The sequence below is a fragment of the Agelaius tricolor genome, unplaced genomic scaffold (genome assembly GCF_023055355.1).
Source record: "Agelaius tricolor isolate 1412-34295 unplaced genomic scaffold, bAgeTri1.0.p SCAF_3, whole genome shotgun sequence".
In the NCBI taxonomy this organism is placed as follows: domain Eukaryota; kingdom Metazoa; phylum Chordata; class Aves; order Passeriformes; family Icteridae; genus Agelaius; species Agelaius tricolor.
Window position 1 is genome coordinate 10026676 of NW_027269263.1, and position 18996 is coordinate 10045671.

The 18996-nt window shown below is 41.4% G+C and overlaps 1 protein-coding gene across 2 annotated transcripts in view; it reads left to right on the forward strand.

Annotated features, from left to right (window-relative positions):
- The first annotated feature begins 15075 nt into the window (after window positions 1-15075).
- Window positions 15076-18996, forward strand: part of RESF1 (retroelement silencing factor 1) — a 53162-nt gene continuing 49241 nt past the window's right edge. For both annotated transcript variants that reach the window (XM_071422411.1, XM_071422416.1), the window contains exon 1: window positions 15076-15508. The gene's annotated coding sequence lies outside the window, so the exon portion shown is untranslated. The remainder of the gene's footprint in view (window positions 15509-18996) is intronic.

The window sequence follows — 18996 nt, forward strand, 5'->3', positions numbered from 1 at the left end:
TTTGGTTGGGCTAGTCAATCTTTAAAGGTCCCTTCCAAGCCACTCTGATTCTGTGATTTTAATGTATGTGCCAGGCATTCTGGGAATGCATAACATTTGATTGAACAGGGTTAAAAAGCAAAAGCTATCAGTATAGGGACAGAAGAGAAAACACAGTTTAGCACAGAATAATTGGCTACTCAATCTATGTTTAAATTCTTGGGCTGCTTCTCCTTTACACCTGATATGACCAAATGCTGTTTACGGGAGAAAAGTGTCCAGCTACTGATCTGTATTATTTTGATAGAAGTGCCTCCCTAAATACATTCAGTGATAACATATATCCAGGAAAACAATGGGATTTTGTCAGTTTGTTCCCATGAGATCAAATCACAGCTTCTCTGTGTGACCTTGCCTCCCCACCTTGCTTTTCACTTATCCAGGCAGAAGGGCTTACACTGTGCTTGGAGATAGCATTTAAGTATGAATTAGCTTAGTTGTCCTTTAATGAGCTGGTTATATTCTGGCAAAAGAACAGCTATTCACTCATGAGAAATCACAACCAGGACCACTGCTGTCTTTAGCACTACAGAAAACATGAGCTCAGTGACAGAGCCACCTCTGACACAGGGTGGTCTCACCAAATCCTCTGAATTCCTGGCTTTCCCCAGTAGATGATCATGGACTGAGAGCCATGGGTACATTCAGAGAGGGAAAAAATAAACGTGGTTTGAGAAAATTAATTTAAATGGTACCGTACACGCTTGGGATCTCGAAAGTCATGGGTAGCAAGCTTGCAGGTTTGCTGTCCAAATTCTCAGTGAGACACACAAACCACAATGGTCAAAATCAGAGTCTTACTTGACAGAATCAAATACAGGAACATCAATGTACAAGTGTACACATTTTGCTGCCAGGCTCCTTAAAAATCATTGCTGGTTTTATGGGTTAAGAGTTGCTGCTTAGTGTACATCCAAAATTGCTGGGTTATGCCAGAAGGTCAAGATGACCTAAAGAATCAGTAAAGCATTCAAAAGCATACCTAGGAACAATGACTTTGAAGGCCAGCCTAAAGATCTTGGCTTCAAGGTCCAACTCAAATCAAGAATATGAACTACATAATGAACTGCTTTGGCTCAAAACCAATGTCCTTAAAGAAGAAGTAATTCCAGCAGCAGGAGATTGTGACCAGTGTCTGAAGAAACCCCCTGACTCAAAAGATGAGCAGTAATTATGTTGCCTGCAGGACCAGCTAGCAAACAATGAGCAGGTATTAGATAGGGAGAGAGAGGCAGATCCAAAGCATACAGTTGTTATAAATGGCTACTCCCATTTAGTAATTTAGGAAATTTATTAAATTATCAAAGTATAAATTTGGAAAAAAACACAAGCAATTTATCTCTGAGCCAGGCAATCAAAGTTGGGGAGACTCAGGGTTGGGCCTCTATTGCACCAAAGTCCCTGTGGGTCGCCGAAATGTCATTTTGAAGGGGTCGTTTTATACAGTCTTTTGGGCTCTGGAAGGGGGCTCCTCTTTAGCATATTTTAGCATATTATTGTAGCTTCTTCTTTCTTGCTGCCATGTTTCCCCAGAATCAGTGGATAACTCCTGGAATCCTGTCAGGTGAAAACTTTCTGGGATAAATTTCTGATGATGCCTATCAAATGCCTCCTGCTGGGGTCTTGTCAGATGAAAAATCCCTTGAAATATAGATCCCTGGAGACACTGTCCTCCTGGTGTTTGAATCTCCATTCTTTATCACGTAGTCTATTACTGCTCATTGCCCAACACTGGCTTGATACACAAGATGCTGTGGTTTTAATTTCCTTTAGCACGAATTATTGTATAACATATATCACACGGTTATGCATATATTCTTCAGATGGTGTGCTAGCTTTGTGGAATTACCTCCTAGCACCCAACCTGAGCCTTCAGTCATGTAACTGACACTCCTGCTCCTGTTTGATAGGGAGATGTTTGCCTGCAGCCACACAGCTGAGATCCCCAGGTCCCTGATAAGGGCTTGGTGATCCAGCCCATGCACCCAGATCCCTAATGTGGCTCACCTCACTTCTAGCTCCTCATTTCAGAGCAGCTGGAGTCAAGGTGCATTGGGTGGGATTGGACAGACCTGCTCTGCTGCCTTCTGGTATTTACATTGATTCTTATGGAGACTTTTTAGGTTTACTTGTGTGAGGAATAGCAACTTGTTCTTCATAGTTTAGGAAGGTTTATTAAACCTTGTCAAAAATGTTATAAATGAGAAGCTTCACTATGCCAATATTCAAGCAGCAATCAACTTATTAATTAACATGGTGAAGTATGAGCAATACAGCACTGGGTACAGTGGGGGAAGTTTTCCCTCCGACTGCACACCCATAGTTGAGGGTTACAGGTATTTACAGGGGTACTCATCAGCTTTCTCAGCAGTTTCTATTTCCAGTTTTTACTCATCAGCAGTTTCTATTCCCAATTTTTATGTCACAATTCTTTACACTATTGTGATTTAGTTTTTCTCAGGATGTATCCCAGAAAGGAGTACCCCAGATGGTGGTGGTCCAGTTTCCAAAAGAAGAAAGACAAATCCCATCTGGTGAGGTCCAGCTCCCCAGATGTGGGTCCACATTTTGATTGCAAGGACTATAAATCTCATAACAGTGATATCCAGCTTCCCTTGGTCGAAACTATTAATCCTTGAGTTGATGTTCATCTTCCTTTCTCCAGCTGCTTTTCTCTGTTTTGTTAAGGTGTGAGATCAGCATGTTTCCTTTATATATATTCCAAAGCTATAGTTTCAAGGATACAAGCAATATTCTAAAATTATACTTCAAAAGGTTATTATTGCAGAACTCTTTAAGGCTTAACTACAAGCAAAAAGCAACATCCTTAACGCTTCCAATGCTCCTGAATCAACTAGGGTTAATTGCAAACAAAAGATAGGTTCAAAGGCCTTTTTCCATGCTTTACTTTCCTCAGTTATTATTAGAATTTGCAACTGTCCCATGGTCGATCTCCACATATATTGCAATCACAAATACACACATTGCCTGTACATACCTGACACGAAACACAGCTTTGTATTTCACAAAAATACTACAGAAGACTGAATAAAGAAAAAAGGTTACAGTGATGGGAGCAAAAGATTTTACCTGCCTTGTGCTCAGTCCCCTCACAGTGGAGGTTTTTTCCTTCCTAACCCTTTAACCCCTCCCAAAGTTCTGTCCATCAACCCCTTCTTCGCTGTCCAGTGGTGGAGATCTCCTCCTCAAATCCTGATTGGAGGTCAGGTGTCACCACAGTGACAAGCCAGCCCTCCCAGATGTTCCCACTCCAGCTGTCCCTTGATAACTGCGTGAGGGGCTACAACATAACTATAAATCTATAAAACTTCTCTTAACCTATATACATGATATTTATCTATTAATTATGAGAGTCAATCATCGCATGACTCATCTATCACACTTGCTTTAACAGAAAGGGGCTCTTCATTTGGGGGAGCAGCAGCAGCAGAGAATGCAGGTCCCGGGCTGAGTCAGGAGTAGGAGATGACTGCTTGTCCTGGGAACAAAAGGGTGAATCACTCCCTTGAAAGGCCACTCAGGGCAGAGACATCGAGCAGCTAACAGCTCTTTCAGCAAGCTAAAAGCTCTTCCCAGCTCCAGACACTTGTGCTACCGTGCCTGGATGAGGAACTGCAGTCTAGAAAATTAGAACAATGATGATATTCAAGGGAGAGTGAGCTCAAAATTTACGTTGCTGCTGAAAAACTAATAGATTTGCGAGAATGAGAGTATTTTCTTGGAAGTGGTAGATTTGCTTTTGATTCAGGAACAGGAGTGATAAGATCCACCAGAATGATGTTAGGATCCCACTTCTGGAATAATGTTAGGGTCCAATAATTTAAAAGTTGCCTCTCCCTGAATTAAGGTCAAGATCATATGCCAAAGTCAATGGTACAAATTTTACCTAACAATAAATGTGAGGTAGAGAGAGAGATTGAAATAGGAAGAGAAGCAGAAGAGAGAAAAATTATAGTCACCACCACATGGGTTCTTCCATGCAAACTTCTTGCACAGCAAGAGATGTAAAATACCTTTCCACACCCTCCACACAAACCTCCACTTGCTCATCTACTCAGAATTTTGTGCCTAAATCTGTTCATGTGATTAAAACAGATACTTTGTGGCTAAATTTACCTGTGACAAACACCATAAGATTAGTCAAATGATGTAAAAGAACTCATCATAAACGTTCTGTATGACATAATGTATGTGCACATGGTTCTAAAACCCCACAGAAGTGCAGGTCATTTACAGAGGCAGAAAGGTGGTTGTAGTGGTCATGGCAGATAGGGATTAATCCAACAGTCCTGAAAATCCTCCAAACAAGCACTAAATACCTACACTCGGAAAAAAAAAAAGCCCAAAACAAACCAGCACTAAATAGCTATACCAAAGGAAAAGAAACAAAAACAAACACAAGAAACTCCAATGCTCTCCAGCTTAATTAATTAGAAAAGCCATAGCTTTAATGAGCCAAAGGAGACTAAAGATTCAGTACCACAAAAATCAGGGTCTTCACCATGACTTTTGCATCACTCATGCAGGGTTCCTGCAAACTACAGCAAGGAGAAATAACTATTTGGTTGTCTTTGTTGATGTCATTAACCAGCTAGATTGAAATTCTCCCAGGAAAGGACAGCATGGAGGTTTTTGCCCTTCCATACCTGACAAAATGCATGGTTTCCAGAGGATGCCCTTTCATAAAATCCACTCATGCTTCAGGGAATTAGTTAAACTGATTTGGAAAAAAAAAGAGGTTATAAAACATACTTCATGGTAGTAGAAAATCCTCAAGTTAATACAGATGCAGAGAAATCAAATCAAACCATTGGAAAAACCTGAAAGGAAACAGTAACTGCAGCATTTAAATCATCACAGGTCCCAGAGGCTGATCCTCTACAAAAGCTGCAGCCAAGCTCAGCCTGTCTGAATCAAAAATGGCAAAGGTTCCCCCTTCAGAGCTGGGGTACTCCAGACAACTTCAGACCAATTTACAAATAAACAGGAAAAGCAGCATTCTGTTTAGTATTTAGGTAGAAAGGGAGTGTGTTTAAAGAGGGTTTGTAGTCAGCAAAGGGTCAGATCTCTGAATTACCTGTAAACCTAGCCCTGAACAAGCAAGGCATTACCAGTTGAGCTTTGGGGTGAAATATTTCCAGCAGACTATATCTCACTGGGACTCCTGTGACAATTATGGAAACTCAAGAGAGGAGCTGAACAAATGGTGGCTGGTGTTGTAATAAACCCTATCTCTGCAAGATAACCATCAGAACCCAAGAATCAAGGCCCCTCTGCAAGAAGTGAGAACAAGATGACAACCTTAAATCTGCCAAACAAGGAGATAAGACTGGAACAAACCATTGATAAGGCCAAAGAAAAATTTTGGTTGAACTTTTGCACTAACCTTTAGTTATTTGCATAGTAAAATGCACATCCATAAGCTGTACTATCCCCTCACTCAAATAAGCCCTTTCCCAACAAAGCATGCATGATAAAATAAATGGTGCTATGCCTTTACAGGAAGGTGGGAAGATGTGCTCACAAGGAATGTGGATCTAGACTTGTTTGTAGGGAAAAATCTTGAGGCAAGAGGGTTAGAAATTAAAGGGTGATTGATTAAGAACCGCTGTTTAGAGGATGTATATTGCTTGACATTTGCTGTCCTTGCAAAGACAGAGGAGAGAATGCAAAGATATTCTGATAAGGGAGGAACTGCTTGCAAATGCAGGATGGAAGGAATGCTAGACTTGCAAGGCTATTGACATAGGAGAGGCTCCTTGGACCCAAAACCAGCCTAAACTAGCTTTGTGGCTTGAACTGTGACCAGGAGACCAGAGAGCATGAGCAAGAAGAGAAGGTGAAAACATCTCTGAAGAAGATAAGGAAAAACTAGCTTCAGGGCTAGGTGGGACTAAGAAATGAATATGCATGAATACATTGTGTAACTTGATGCATATGGAACATTTCAGGGAATAAATAGAGGGTGACTTTTCCATTTTTCAGAAGGCACTCAGGTTTTTGTGGAGATATCCCACGAACACCCAGCGCTGAATAAACACACACCTACTTTACTTTACAACTTTTACCAGTTGTGGAGTTTTTCCATCTATCAGTCTGAATGCATAAAAGCAGGTAGCTGGTCTACTGAGTGGGTGCTAGCTTTGGATTTACCACGTTGCACCAGTCTCTGAGCAGACATGAAATAAATATCTGGATTCTATGCGAATTGGCTTCTTGCATGCTGGGTAGACTCCACGTTTGGGGTTGCACTGGGACTGCTGTAGCTGGCAGTCACTGGCCTGGTTTTGCTCTTGTTTTGTCACAAGATGCTCTGTAAGGTCTCAAGTTCTCTGCAGTGTTGTGCATCACACACATATCCTCCAGAGAGGTGAGACAAGAAAGCTGTAAGACTGCTTTTAGGGCATTTGATAAGTTCTGTTCTTAAGACACTACACAATCCTGGCTTGCTAGGTCCACAAATACTGAAAATGCCTTAGCAACTTTTAAAACAGTCTATTAACCTATACTGAAAGCATCCTTACTGTGATAAACTGGATTTCAGGATCATATAACTATCTTCATTATTATGCAAGCGAGAATAAGCAAAGTTCAGCGCTGGGCGGCCGGGAGTCTCCGCTCCTCTAGGCTGGCACCGTTCCTGTCCCCAAGGTTCGCCTTTTATTGCCTTCTTCTCCTGGGGCCAGGGATGACGTGGTCTGTCTTTTGCGCTTGCTCGTTCAGTTGCTGCGGGGTCTTTTTCTGCCTTCTGGTGGTCGTGGGATGAAGGCTCCAAGTCTTCCTCTTTGACCGCTGAGTGAACTTTCCCTTATAAGGCATACCTACACAGTGGAATTTTCAGAACACTATGCGATTCCTGCAAGCCTCAGCAATTGTTGAGAGTTTAGGGATTGTTGTTACAGCCTTCCTCTGTGACCTCTGGGTGAACTTTCCCTTATAAGGTATATCTTTACCACGGAATTCCCAAAGCACTATGCGATTCCTGCAAGCCAAGCAACCATATGTGGCTGCACATTTAAGAATCAAGCGGTTTTAGCTCTAATTATTAAGCTATTGATTTAATTAATGCACAAACATACTGCTACTTATTACACTTACTAAAAAGAAGAAGAACTGGAAAGCATAACAGACAATGCACCTCAGAAGCAAAAAACTTCCCTATGGTGGGTCCAGCTAGAAGTTGTTTGGCAACAGAATAGACAAATACAACTAGCATTTTGACTTATATACATGATGTTTGTGATTGATTGTGTTCAAATCAAAAGCAACCTGGAATCCTAACCTGCAAATGAACCCCAAACTTTTATGTGGAACTTATGCAGACAGTTGCATCATGAAAACTCAGGTTGTTCTGGAAGTGAGAGTGGAAATGTGCCTGGGCAAGTGGAAATATGAGAAGAAACAGTAGAACAGGTAACAAAATGATGGCATATATTGTTATCTAAGGTCAGAAGTTCACCTGGATCACAGTGCAACATGGGAATGATTTCATTCCATGACAGAGAACAAGAAAATGAAACCATGAGATAAGATGATAGGACGGTAAAGAAACTGGACTAGAGCCAGAATGGAACTAAGAAAGGAAAACAAAACCAAAACAATGACCTAGCAGTGTTGTCTGAGACTCACATGCAATGAAGCTAAATACCAAGATCACAGTCACTGTTGACTCTTGAGGGCTAACAAATGCTGTTTGTTTTTAGCAATGAAGAGGAACTTAGGAAATGTAGACAGGATTCAGTACTGGCATCTCCTGTCCAACATGTTGTGCACAAACTGTACTGGCCAGATTACCTGGACGCACACATACTGATACTTCTTCTGCTGGTGAAAGTATGAGTAAACAGAGCCAGCTGATTTATGAAGTAGAAATCACTTTCCTTATCTGTAGGGCCTTGAAGTGAGTTTCATTTCATTAACTGCCATATAAGTTGGCAGGGAATCCAAAGTGAGAAGGCAAGAAGAGATCTTTCCACCACTTCATTGTGGAGGGAAGTGGTTAGACTCATTCATTGGAAAAGAAAGAAAAGGTAGGAACCACAGAGAGTGACTGATAATTTAGACAGAGCATAAAAAAGCTGATTTCTATGTAGTTGTGGGGTCCCTTGATGCAGAAATTTGTGGTAGGAAAACTAAGATGTGCAAATACAAAATGTGTCTGAAAGCACCAGCAGAAATAAGTAAAACAGAAGGATTAAAAAAATTGTGACTGTTGACAACACAGAGGCCAGATTGTTACCAAGACCCCAGAACAGCAGTGAGTATACCAGGAAAATGAAGGATGGAACTGAAGATGTGGAGAATGGCAGGAAGAGAAAGAACAGTATTTGATCCATAAAATCTCCAGAGGGAGACACATGGAGGACTGTATCAGAAAAAGTAGGTCAGGTAGGTTGGACAGGATGAAAGAAAAAAACATTTACAGTCACTGCCAACTCAAGAAGTAGCTTGAAGAGTGAAAGGCACATTCAAAAACCACTTGTTTTTCCCCAGTCAAAAGAGACATGATGAAGAGTTTCAGGTGATATTCCCTTATCATATCCAAGTCATCTTGGCCAGACTCTCTTAGTGATCTGGCCAAGACAAATGAAATATGACAGATATTCTTAGTGGTTGTGTGTTTGATGCTATAAGACCATGAATGGGTGTTAAATCAGTATTGTTTAAAACAAAAAGCACTCTCTCATTCTCACTTTGCTACATTAGCAGCAACACAGACTGAGGGGTGGCATATTGAATAAGGAAAATGAAAGCTCTGGGTGGATGAGTTATAGGTGTTGGCTGATAATAAATAGGTAGAAATAGAAAAGAGAAAATAGAAGTTTTGTGGTGGAACACCCACCTGAATATAACTGAAGAACAGGGGCTTAGTCATTGGACTGATGATGGCATGGCACACTGCTCAGACCCTATCCATGGTGAGGGGGGCCAGCTCTGTGCACTCCTGCAGTGAGTGCTTTGCTCATAATGTCTTCAGTCCCAAGAGCAATCAGATTTGGGATCAGCTTTGGAAACTCCCTTGGCAATACATGCTATTATCCTCCTTACATTAATAATCATACAGCTCCTAGGAAGAATAAATGCAGCTGGTGATCAAAGAGACATGGTGTTTCCCACGGACAGAAAAATATGCTGCACATGTGCTCATGATTAAACACACTGATTAATTAATTGCACAATCTTTTAAATTACACATGTTAGGCACATGAACACCATGTGACTCTTGCTCAATCCAATTAATGAGTGGGAATGGGGTCCTGTGGGGATGCATCCTCACCCCCTCTTCTCTGGCCTGCTTGCATCTGCTCTGTGATCTCAATAATTGTGGGTAAGAGCTGAGCAGTGAAGCACCCCTTGGCTGTACTGGGAACTCTTGCAAGGCTGGGGTGGGGACAGCACTGACCCTACCAGGAACTGCTGCTGCCTGGCCAAGGTGGAAGAGGAGAGTAGGAATGATCTGTCATCCTCTGGCAGCCCAGAAATACCCCTTATCTGGATTGCAGCCTGAGTGGAACAGTACTACCCTTACTGGAATTTTGAAATTTTCAGTAATTGCCAGCCTTGGATTGCGGCCAGAAAATTTACTGGTGACTGAAGCCAACCATCTCAGGACCCTATAAAACAGCATTCCTAAGCAAGACCCTTTCAGCTCTTCTGAAGTGCAGTGGGCTGCACCAGCACCTCCCTCTGAGTGGGACCTCTCAGTGTGTGAACTCCCAGTTTGTGAAACTTGGAGGACTTTTGGCTGGTAATGGGACCTGGGTTAATATCCCAGCTACTCAGCCCCTGCCATTGAGAAACACCAAAAGGCATTAGATGTGGGTGTTTCACTCATTCTGGAGGGAGATTTTTAATAGGTGTGCCTTTGTAAATATACATATCTTTGTGTGTGTGTATTGACTTGAACATTCTACAGCAAATATAGTAGACATGTTATCATGTTGAATCCATAACTGTCATTATTGTCATGATTGTAATTGATTATTGGCTAATATAATATTTAAGGGCTCCTAAATCCTTTAGACTTAAACCATTGACCAAGTCAAAGCCTAAGTTTGTACCCAGCTGCACCCAGGCTCCTCTCTGAGAAGGAGAGAGGGCCACCCTTACCCTTTTCTGCCTTACCCCTTTTACATCGCTGCCCTCCACCCAAATCACCCTAATCTGGTTCTATTTTGCATTTTGTTTATATGTATTATGCATGCAATATGTAGTAGGTTGAACCTTGCCATCAAACTTTGTTGTGCTTTTGCAAATTCATACGGAAATCTGTTTTCACCAAAACCTTTGATGGTGATTCTTTAAGCAAGCGAAACCACTCATTTTGTGACAGGTCCAAGGCAGAAATTGGCAACTTTTCTGCAAGCTGCAAGACTAAACATGCTGGATTCAACACATCCTTCTTAGCCACCGTGCCAACTGCATTGCCAAAGGCAATACTCTTGCCACAAAAAAAAAAAACATCAGAAAACCAGTCAGCTGCAAATCAGGTGATACAGTCCATGTTTGGAAACACTTAGAGAAAACAAATGTTCCAGGTATATGTGGTCAGAGATCCTGAAAACTGCTTTAAGGCATAGCTTATCTGATTGACTGGGAGGAAAAACTTTATTTGATTTGGCATTGCCTGAACAAGAAAATACTTCTGTAAATAAATCTCTTGTCCCAGACAGTTGCATCCATATTACAACAGGCTTCAAGTGGAAGAAATGGGAGACAACACAAACCTCAGAGGTGCATTTGCCCTTACTAAGGTAAAACTGAAATAGACAGCATGGTTATAGAATGGCAGTGATTGATTCTGCACATCTGATTCTGAAACAATGGTGCCTGTGCTATCAGTATTCACTGTTATATTGGAGTTATAACTGTTACCCTGCCTGTGGCATGTGAGCTTTGTTGTTGTTTTTGTTCCAGTCCTAGGCATACATCTAAAGATGGTTCCTGTTCTGATACCAGTCGTACACGTCCTCAACAGACCCTCCACGTGGTCATGTTGCAGGTCCCTTGTGCAATGTTTGAATTACAGGGTTGTGGTTTCCTTTGACATTGGGCTGCAGCATGCACCATTTCTGTGGGCTAAAGAAATACGTTCTACTAGTAAAATTTATTGCTTGCATAATTAATGTCTTAAGAGCAAAGCATTGCTGTCAGTCTGGTGACAACAGTAGCAACATGAATAGTTTAAATACTATAATTTTTGTTAGAAATGAGAAGCTTGACTCAGCCAATATATCAAAGAGTAATTAAATTTTTTAATGAATATGGTAACGTATGAGCAAAACCAGCACTGGGTACAGTGGTTGGGGATTTCCCCTCCAACTGCACACTGCCAGGCTTGCTGGTATTTAGTGATCATATTCATGCATATTCATAAGCTCTCTCAGCAGTTTCTATTTCCAATTTTTTACATCACAATTCTATACTTCAGGACCGTAAATCTATGATGGTGATGGTTTGGTTCCTTTTCAATTTCTATACTCTATTGGGATCTAGTCCAGGTTTCAACATCCCAGGATGTACATCCCAGGATGTGTATCCCAGATGGTGGGGTCTAGCTTCCAGCTTCTATTTTCTAGGACCATTAATCTATGATAGTGATGTCCAGCTTCCCTTTTTGAAATCATTAACCAGTGATGTTGATGTCCATCTTCCTTTTTCAGGATGTTTTCACTGTTTCCTTAGGAGCTTGAGATAGGTTCACTTCCCTCTTTTGCTTAAATCCGTTATACATTCTAAAGCTACAGGTTAAGAATCCTTAATACAAAGCTATAATCCAAAGGTTCTTATTACAAAACAGCTTAATTCTTAATTACAAGCAAAAAACTCTTATCAAAAAGCAACATTCTAAAGTTATAATTCAAATACTCTTACTACAAAAGAGCTTAAGACTTATAATAGTTAATTGCAAACAAAAGATTGGTTCAAAGGCCTTCTTCCATGCTTTGCTTTCCTCAGTTGTTTATTAGAACTCATCTTTATAACTGTCCCATGGCCGTGTTCCACACATTTCACAATTACAATTACACAGGTTACCTTTATTTACCTGACACAAAACACAACTTTGTAATTCACATTTTTACTGAAAAAGCCACATTAATTAGCAGTTAAAACAACTGAATGGAAACTTCCTAGTAGCTGTCTCTGTTCTCTGGTATTAGAATCACTCTCCCAGTACCCCTCTGGCCCCAAAGGTTGACCACGAAATAGGAGATTTGTTGGTGTCTCTTGTTCTTCGTTGGGAGAAATTTGATGCTGGTGGTGGAAACGTCCTCTCTCTAGGGTCTGTGCTTAGATTTATTTTTATATATTTTGTAACACGCACCACATCTTCCTCTTTCTTCATTGCTTCACAATTTCTTATTATAACAAAATTCACTGTCTGCTATATTTTATATTATGTTAGACACTTCCTCTTTGTTCTCTCTCTTTTTTTTCCTCTCCTTAAAACTGGTTTTATCCAGCTCCCAAGGCTACATTCCTTTAGTGACCAATAACTGAGTGCCAGTAATGTGTTTATGACCCTGGGGTCTCTGGTATCATCATGTGCCTGGACTTTCAAGGACTCTGCTATCATCCTGCACTCCTACTCTTCTGGGCAATTCTAGGTCACAGACACAGAATAATGACCTATTTGCACTAACCATAGTTTCACCAAAAAAAAGTTCTAATACAGCTTAGTGTACAATTGCACAAAGTTAACTAATGTCAGAACCAGTTAGATAACACTATATGTAATCTGATTGTTAGGCAACTGCTGTTACAGCTAAACCAACAAATGCAGAGCCCCTTGCGGGCCAAAACAAGCTCAGACAAAGCAACTCTTGGCAAATCTCAGCCCTGAAGCAGTACAGAAATAAACTGCAGCCTCCTGCCTCTGTACCAGCAAACACAACACCAATTTACCTGGGCTTCAAGGCTACACCATCAAAATACAGTGTCCTGACAGCATTTCCATCTGTGACTCCATGGGTTTTACATCTATTGAGATACAATGCGCTGGCAGCATGGCTCATGTTTTCTCTGATGTGACTTGATGCGCTTTAATATACTGTATCTTGATAGTTTTATCTGGGTGCAGAGTTTTAATAGTCTTAGCACACTCAACCTTCAAAATTCACTTTATTTATTAGTGGTAATGCAATAAATACATACATTGCCTTTTTTAAACTGCTTCTCCTTAATATCTGTCTCATTATGGCTTATTACTGGTATGAGTTTAAATTTGATTCTGTTCAGATTTTGATTCCATGCCCTTAGAAAGGAAGGACCAAAACAAGAATGCACAACCACTGTGAAAGAATATCATGTGGGTAGAAGGCTTTGGAGCACGAATTTATAATTTCAGCACAAGCAAAATGTGGCTGGCTGTTAGAAGTTCAGTGTTAAGTGCATTGGATGTGCAGCTGTGAACTCCTGGGCAGATGATCCCAGAATGCAGGCCTGACAGTGATTTTAGAGGTCATGAGGATGACCAAAGGATGAGTGGTTTGAGATTCAGGTTATTGAGTGCAGGGATTATGATTCTGGATATTTGCTTGAGCCAAAATGCAGTGGAGAGATGGGAAATGGGAAGATTATTTCAATAAGTAAAGAGATTGATAAATGGATGAATCATTTGTGGATGAGATTGGAAAGCTCATCAGAGAAACAGGATTAGGAAACTGACTGAAAGAATGGTGGATATGTCTGTTAGAGAGAATGCCAGCCTGGGGCATGTGATGCGGTCAGTAAAACCAAACATCGGTGCCCAACAGAAACAGGAAGATTAAGAAAACAGGAAACTGGAAACTGGAAATACACCCCACATGTGGGGTGTATTTGTGACTCTACAAGTCACTGACTCAGCTGGAGGCCCTGGCTTCAAGGGTTTAGTGACCATGACCGGCCTCCAAGGTCTGAGGATGAAGCAACAGTAGCAAGCGCTGACCTTCAGCTGTCCTGACTACATAAGCAGTGCACGAAAACTGCTACAGAGTTGGAACAAAGACAGTGGACAGGAGAGGGAAGAGCTGAAATTACTGGTTATCCCTGATCTTGACAGTTTAAAGACAATCAGATTGATGGGCATTGGGGATTTAGTTCTTTGAAACCTCTTTCTGCAATGCAGATGCTGTTCATTATGCACTCAGCTTCACTAGAAACTCCTTCAGAGTGAGATATTTTAACGTGGATAACTGAGTTGCATCAGGAATGGTGAGAGATGCAAAATAAAATAGGAAAATACAAGAACAGAAATGATGGAAGTAGAGGTGCCCTTTTGAATATGCATATATGCAGCTTTGTGTTTGAAGTTTTTGACAGAACACAATTTTAAGGATAAAGGTGAAGGTCCTGCTGTGGCTTTAAATAGGATGGGTTGTCTGTCATATAAAATCAATGAAATGACATAATGAAAAATGAGTACTTGCACCACAGTTAAAATGGGTAGACTACAAAAACTATTCTGCTGGTTTATATCCCTTTGATAGCTGTGAAAAACGAGGTTCACTCTCCTGGTAAAATTTAAAACTTTAATAAAGAACAACAGGAGACAAAGATGATAGAGCAAAGTTTAACAGCTGGGTGCTTGGCATTCAGCCAAGAGCACACCTGCTGTTTCAGAGACACCCTTTACATACCTTTTCCATTGTGCCAGCCTATTATATATTCATAAACAATTATGCATATTTAGACTTTTCCCCAAACTAGTTTACATGTTCCAAGAACTGTTTAGCATGGCTCCTCCTCGATCCACCTTTTTGGAGCATGAGTATTCCTTGGCTGTGGTTTTAGTCCATCCTTGTTATCACATCCAGCCTGTGCTTTGGTCCATACTTTCTACAGATGGTGGTTGCTGATAGCTGGCTTATCAGTAGCAGGGGTCTTCATCATAACATTAACTGGATGTTATCTCAACCAAGCAGGCAGTTCAATTACCACAAGCATAACTATATCAGCTATTTCACTACTATGTCTAAGTTTAGTTAATAGCAGAAATAAAAACTGTATCTTTATAGCAAAGTTACTTTAACATTATACATATAGCATCCATTTTAATATCTGTGAAAAGCCAACATTATAATGAATATTTATGACAATAGCCATGTTATTCACTGCAAGAGGAGGACTTGGAAATATTGGCAAGGAGTCAAGGACGGGGCTTGGTGTGCACGACCCAGTCTCAGTTCAGAAATATGAACATCCAGTGCCTGCTGACAACCATCAGCTCGCAGTGACCCCAGCTTCCAATTACTGCAGCATTGAATTGGTTGAGTGCAACTGTGTGGGTGTGATAATCGGCTGTCAAAAAGGAAGGAGTGTGTAACACTGAGCTGAACCTCGGATGCCTTGCCCAGCTGTCTGCTCTTGCCATGGCCAGTGGGGCAGGGCTGGCTGGGGCACAGCCTCAGGGTGCATCAGCAAGGGCCAGGGGATGCACCCAACCAGGGCTGTGATGTGGATCCAGGTAATAAAAAAAGGATACTGTTCAACAGCATCTCCATAACAAGCAGAACACTGTTTCTTTCAGTGAAAACACAATTTCCACCTATTATTAGCAAATATCATGGAAATAACAAGTGTGGGAGTGTGTCTGAGAGTGTAATTATTCTGAGAATTCATGTGTGCCTTCATTATTCTGCGAATTATGGAAAGTCAGTGCAATGGATCAGTAAGGTTTTTTGTGTTCCAAGATGCAGGGAACAATACTGTTACTGATGGTGGGTTTTCAGTGGAATAAAATTAACTTTGTGTGGACTACAAATCAGAGTGACCTGACCAGTTTATTCAGACTCAATCTTGTCAAAAATCAACGTAATGTAGCGCAATTATAAATGGAATCTGAGCAGGTAGATGAGCTGAAACACACAAATATGACAGGCCATGGACTGCATGTGAACCCGAGACAGAATGGATATTGAAACCAGAACATGTTTAGGCCATAGTACCTCCATTTTAAAATGGCATCACTGATAATCACTCCCAGTCCTGGCACCAAAAGATCCCATTCTTCTTTGGTTTTTACCTCATATAATAACTAATTATCCATTTGCTCTTTTCACTGTTCCTGCACACACCTGCCTGTCTCTGCCCAGATTCCTCCCAAGAAACCCAACACTCACCATAGTAATTCTATCTAATTTACCTGAATTCTGCTTCTGCTGATGTTTCTTCTCAACTTGGTGATTCCAACACAGTAACCTTGGCAATTTGGCCCAATGCAGTGTAATGCATATAATGGCTGGACTGCACCAGCCTTCAAGTAGAGCATCCTGACACCACCTTCCAATAATTAATTCATGGTGGTATGTGTCATGGACTCCTTTACTTTTTCAGAGTGCTCTCCTGTGCACAGTTCAGCCATGGCACACACCAGGGCTCAGTATACCTGATTCCTGCAGACTACAAGGTGTAGGTTTCATAAATCAAGCACACAGAGGGACAAAAAATTATCTCTTTTACAAAGTAAAATTCACAGGAACCCATCTAATGCATAGCCTCTGCCTACCTAATGCATATTTATTAGGGATGTGATCTTACACAATGCTTAAGTGATTTGAGTGAATCTTATCAGTTAAAAAAAATCGAAATTCTTCTTTAAGCAACTTCCATTGTAAAAGTTATCTGACAACATCAGTTATGTTTACAAAAGGTGACAGAAAAATTCAGCCTTGGGGGCAGATACCTTGACTCACAGAGTGCTGGTCACACCTCACCGTATTCCATTTGCTGTTTGCACAGGATACTGTGCAAGTGTACATACTTTACCAAGGAGAGGCCGTGGAGGAAGGGGCAGGGGTGCCACACCAACAGCAATAGGCTGGGAGGTATACTCTGATAGCTTGGAACCTGGAGAATGCAAAGGTCAAGGATCCCCAAAAGATTAGGCACTGGCTGGCAAGGAAACCAATACACAATGAGCATCCCAAGTGCATCTGCTGCAGCAGACTCCTGATATCTCTGCTGTGATGGGAAGTTGTGAGGGTGTGCAAGGGTAATAGAAATGTAGCATGATATTGAGTTTGTTTTAATTCAGAAACAAGTTTTAATTCCTCATTTGCACAGGCCCTTGAAATCCCTTTGGCATGTTGAGAAGGATATTCAACTCTGTAGCTACTGATTTTCAGATGACAGAATTATAGTATATCTCAAGTTGGAAGGGACTCATAAGGATCATCAAGTCCAACTGTCTGTTCCTCACAGGACTTTCTAAAACCAAACCATATGACAAGGAGTGTTTCTCAGGTCCTTGAATTCAGACAGCCTTGGGAAGCTTGTTCATTGACTGGGCATCCTCTCAGTGAAGAACCTTTTCCTAATGTCCCCTGTGGACTTCCCCTCACACAGCTTTGTACCATTTACCAGAAACTCATGCATGACTATAGTGGGAAGGCACTGCCCTTAGCAGACGCTTCTGTTGCCTAACAAAGGACAAGAGATAATTAGCCATGCCCTGACAGCCTTGGGACATTACCTGCCTCAATCATCCTGGAGACTGACAGATGACTAAAGCCAAGCATTTTGCAACCCTGTAAGCAGCAGTCTTGAGCGAGACCCTCCGAGCTCTCCTGGATGTCAGCAGCTTTGTGTCCCAGCCTCTGACTCCAGGTGGGACAGCTCTCAGAGCTGCCAGCTCTCACACTTGGAGGACCATCTCTGGAAACTGTGTTGAAAGGGGGCCTGTGTTGATACACCACTCTTCAATGCTCAGCTTGCTCAGAGATGCAAAGGCATTCCTTCATTGACCTCGGTGTGGGGGGAATTTTTAATAGGAACCTTTGTACATGTTGCCTTCTGTCTGTGTGTCTGAGTGTCTGATTGGCTTTAGATCCCTTAGGGCAAGTACTGTATGAAAATTGCCAGCTTAGATTTATAGTTCAGTTACTCTACTTATGGCAAACTCTATTGAATAATTTTCTAAGTGTTAAAATAATGATTAAGTGCTTCTAAATTTTTTAGACATAAAACTCTTGAGCAAGCCTGAGGCTAAGTTTGGCAAGGGGATCCATTCTGAATATTGTGACCCAATGGGTATGTCTCCCTTACTCTTTAGCACTCCCATCCTTTTGTAACCCAGAGTCTGTGAAAATTATTTTAAACATTTTTGGATGCAGTTTTTCTTTGTATGCTTTATTCTATGTGGTAGTAAACTTTGCCACTGAATTCTCTCAGTGTGAAAGCCACACTTTCAAAATATATATTAAAACCTCTGTTACTAATGATTTTGATGATGATGATTCTTTAAGCAGCCAAAATACTCATTCATGATATCCCTCTCAAGGAAGTTGTAGGCTGCCATGGGGACACCCCTCAGTCTTCTCCAAGCTGAAGAAATGAAGTGACCTCTGCCACTTTTCACAAAGGTTACAGTTGAGGCCATTCACCACCCTGGTCACCCTCTTCTGGTCACTCTCTAGTAATTTGATGTTATTCTTATATTGGGTTGCCTAAAACTCACACACAACTCTCCCTACAGTGGTGGGGTCACACCAATACAGAGTAGAGCAAGACAATCACCTCCCTCAAAAGGCTCAAAGTGCTGTGCTTGATATCCACCCCAGGATGTGGTTGGCCCTTTTGGCTGCCTGGGAACTCTGTTGATTCATACCCAACTTGCCATCAATCCAAATCACCAGATCTCTTTTCAAGGGCCTTTTCTTCAGCCTCACATCCCCGCTACTAGTGAGAGATGACTCTGCCTGAATTAAGAGATTTACTAGTGAGAGATGACTCTGCCTAAATTAAGAGAGTTGCTAGTGAGAGATGACTCTGCCTGAATTAAGGTGCAAATGAGACCATATGCTGGAGTCAACTACATGGACTTTATTTAACAAACATGAGGTAGGGAGATAGAAAAAGAACTAGAAAACAGAGGAGAGAGGAGGAGAGAGAGAGAGATATCAAGCAGATCCACCATCCATGGAGCCAGGGGTGTCCCATTGCTCCTTGCTCACC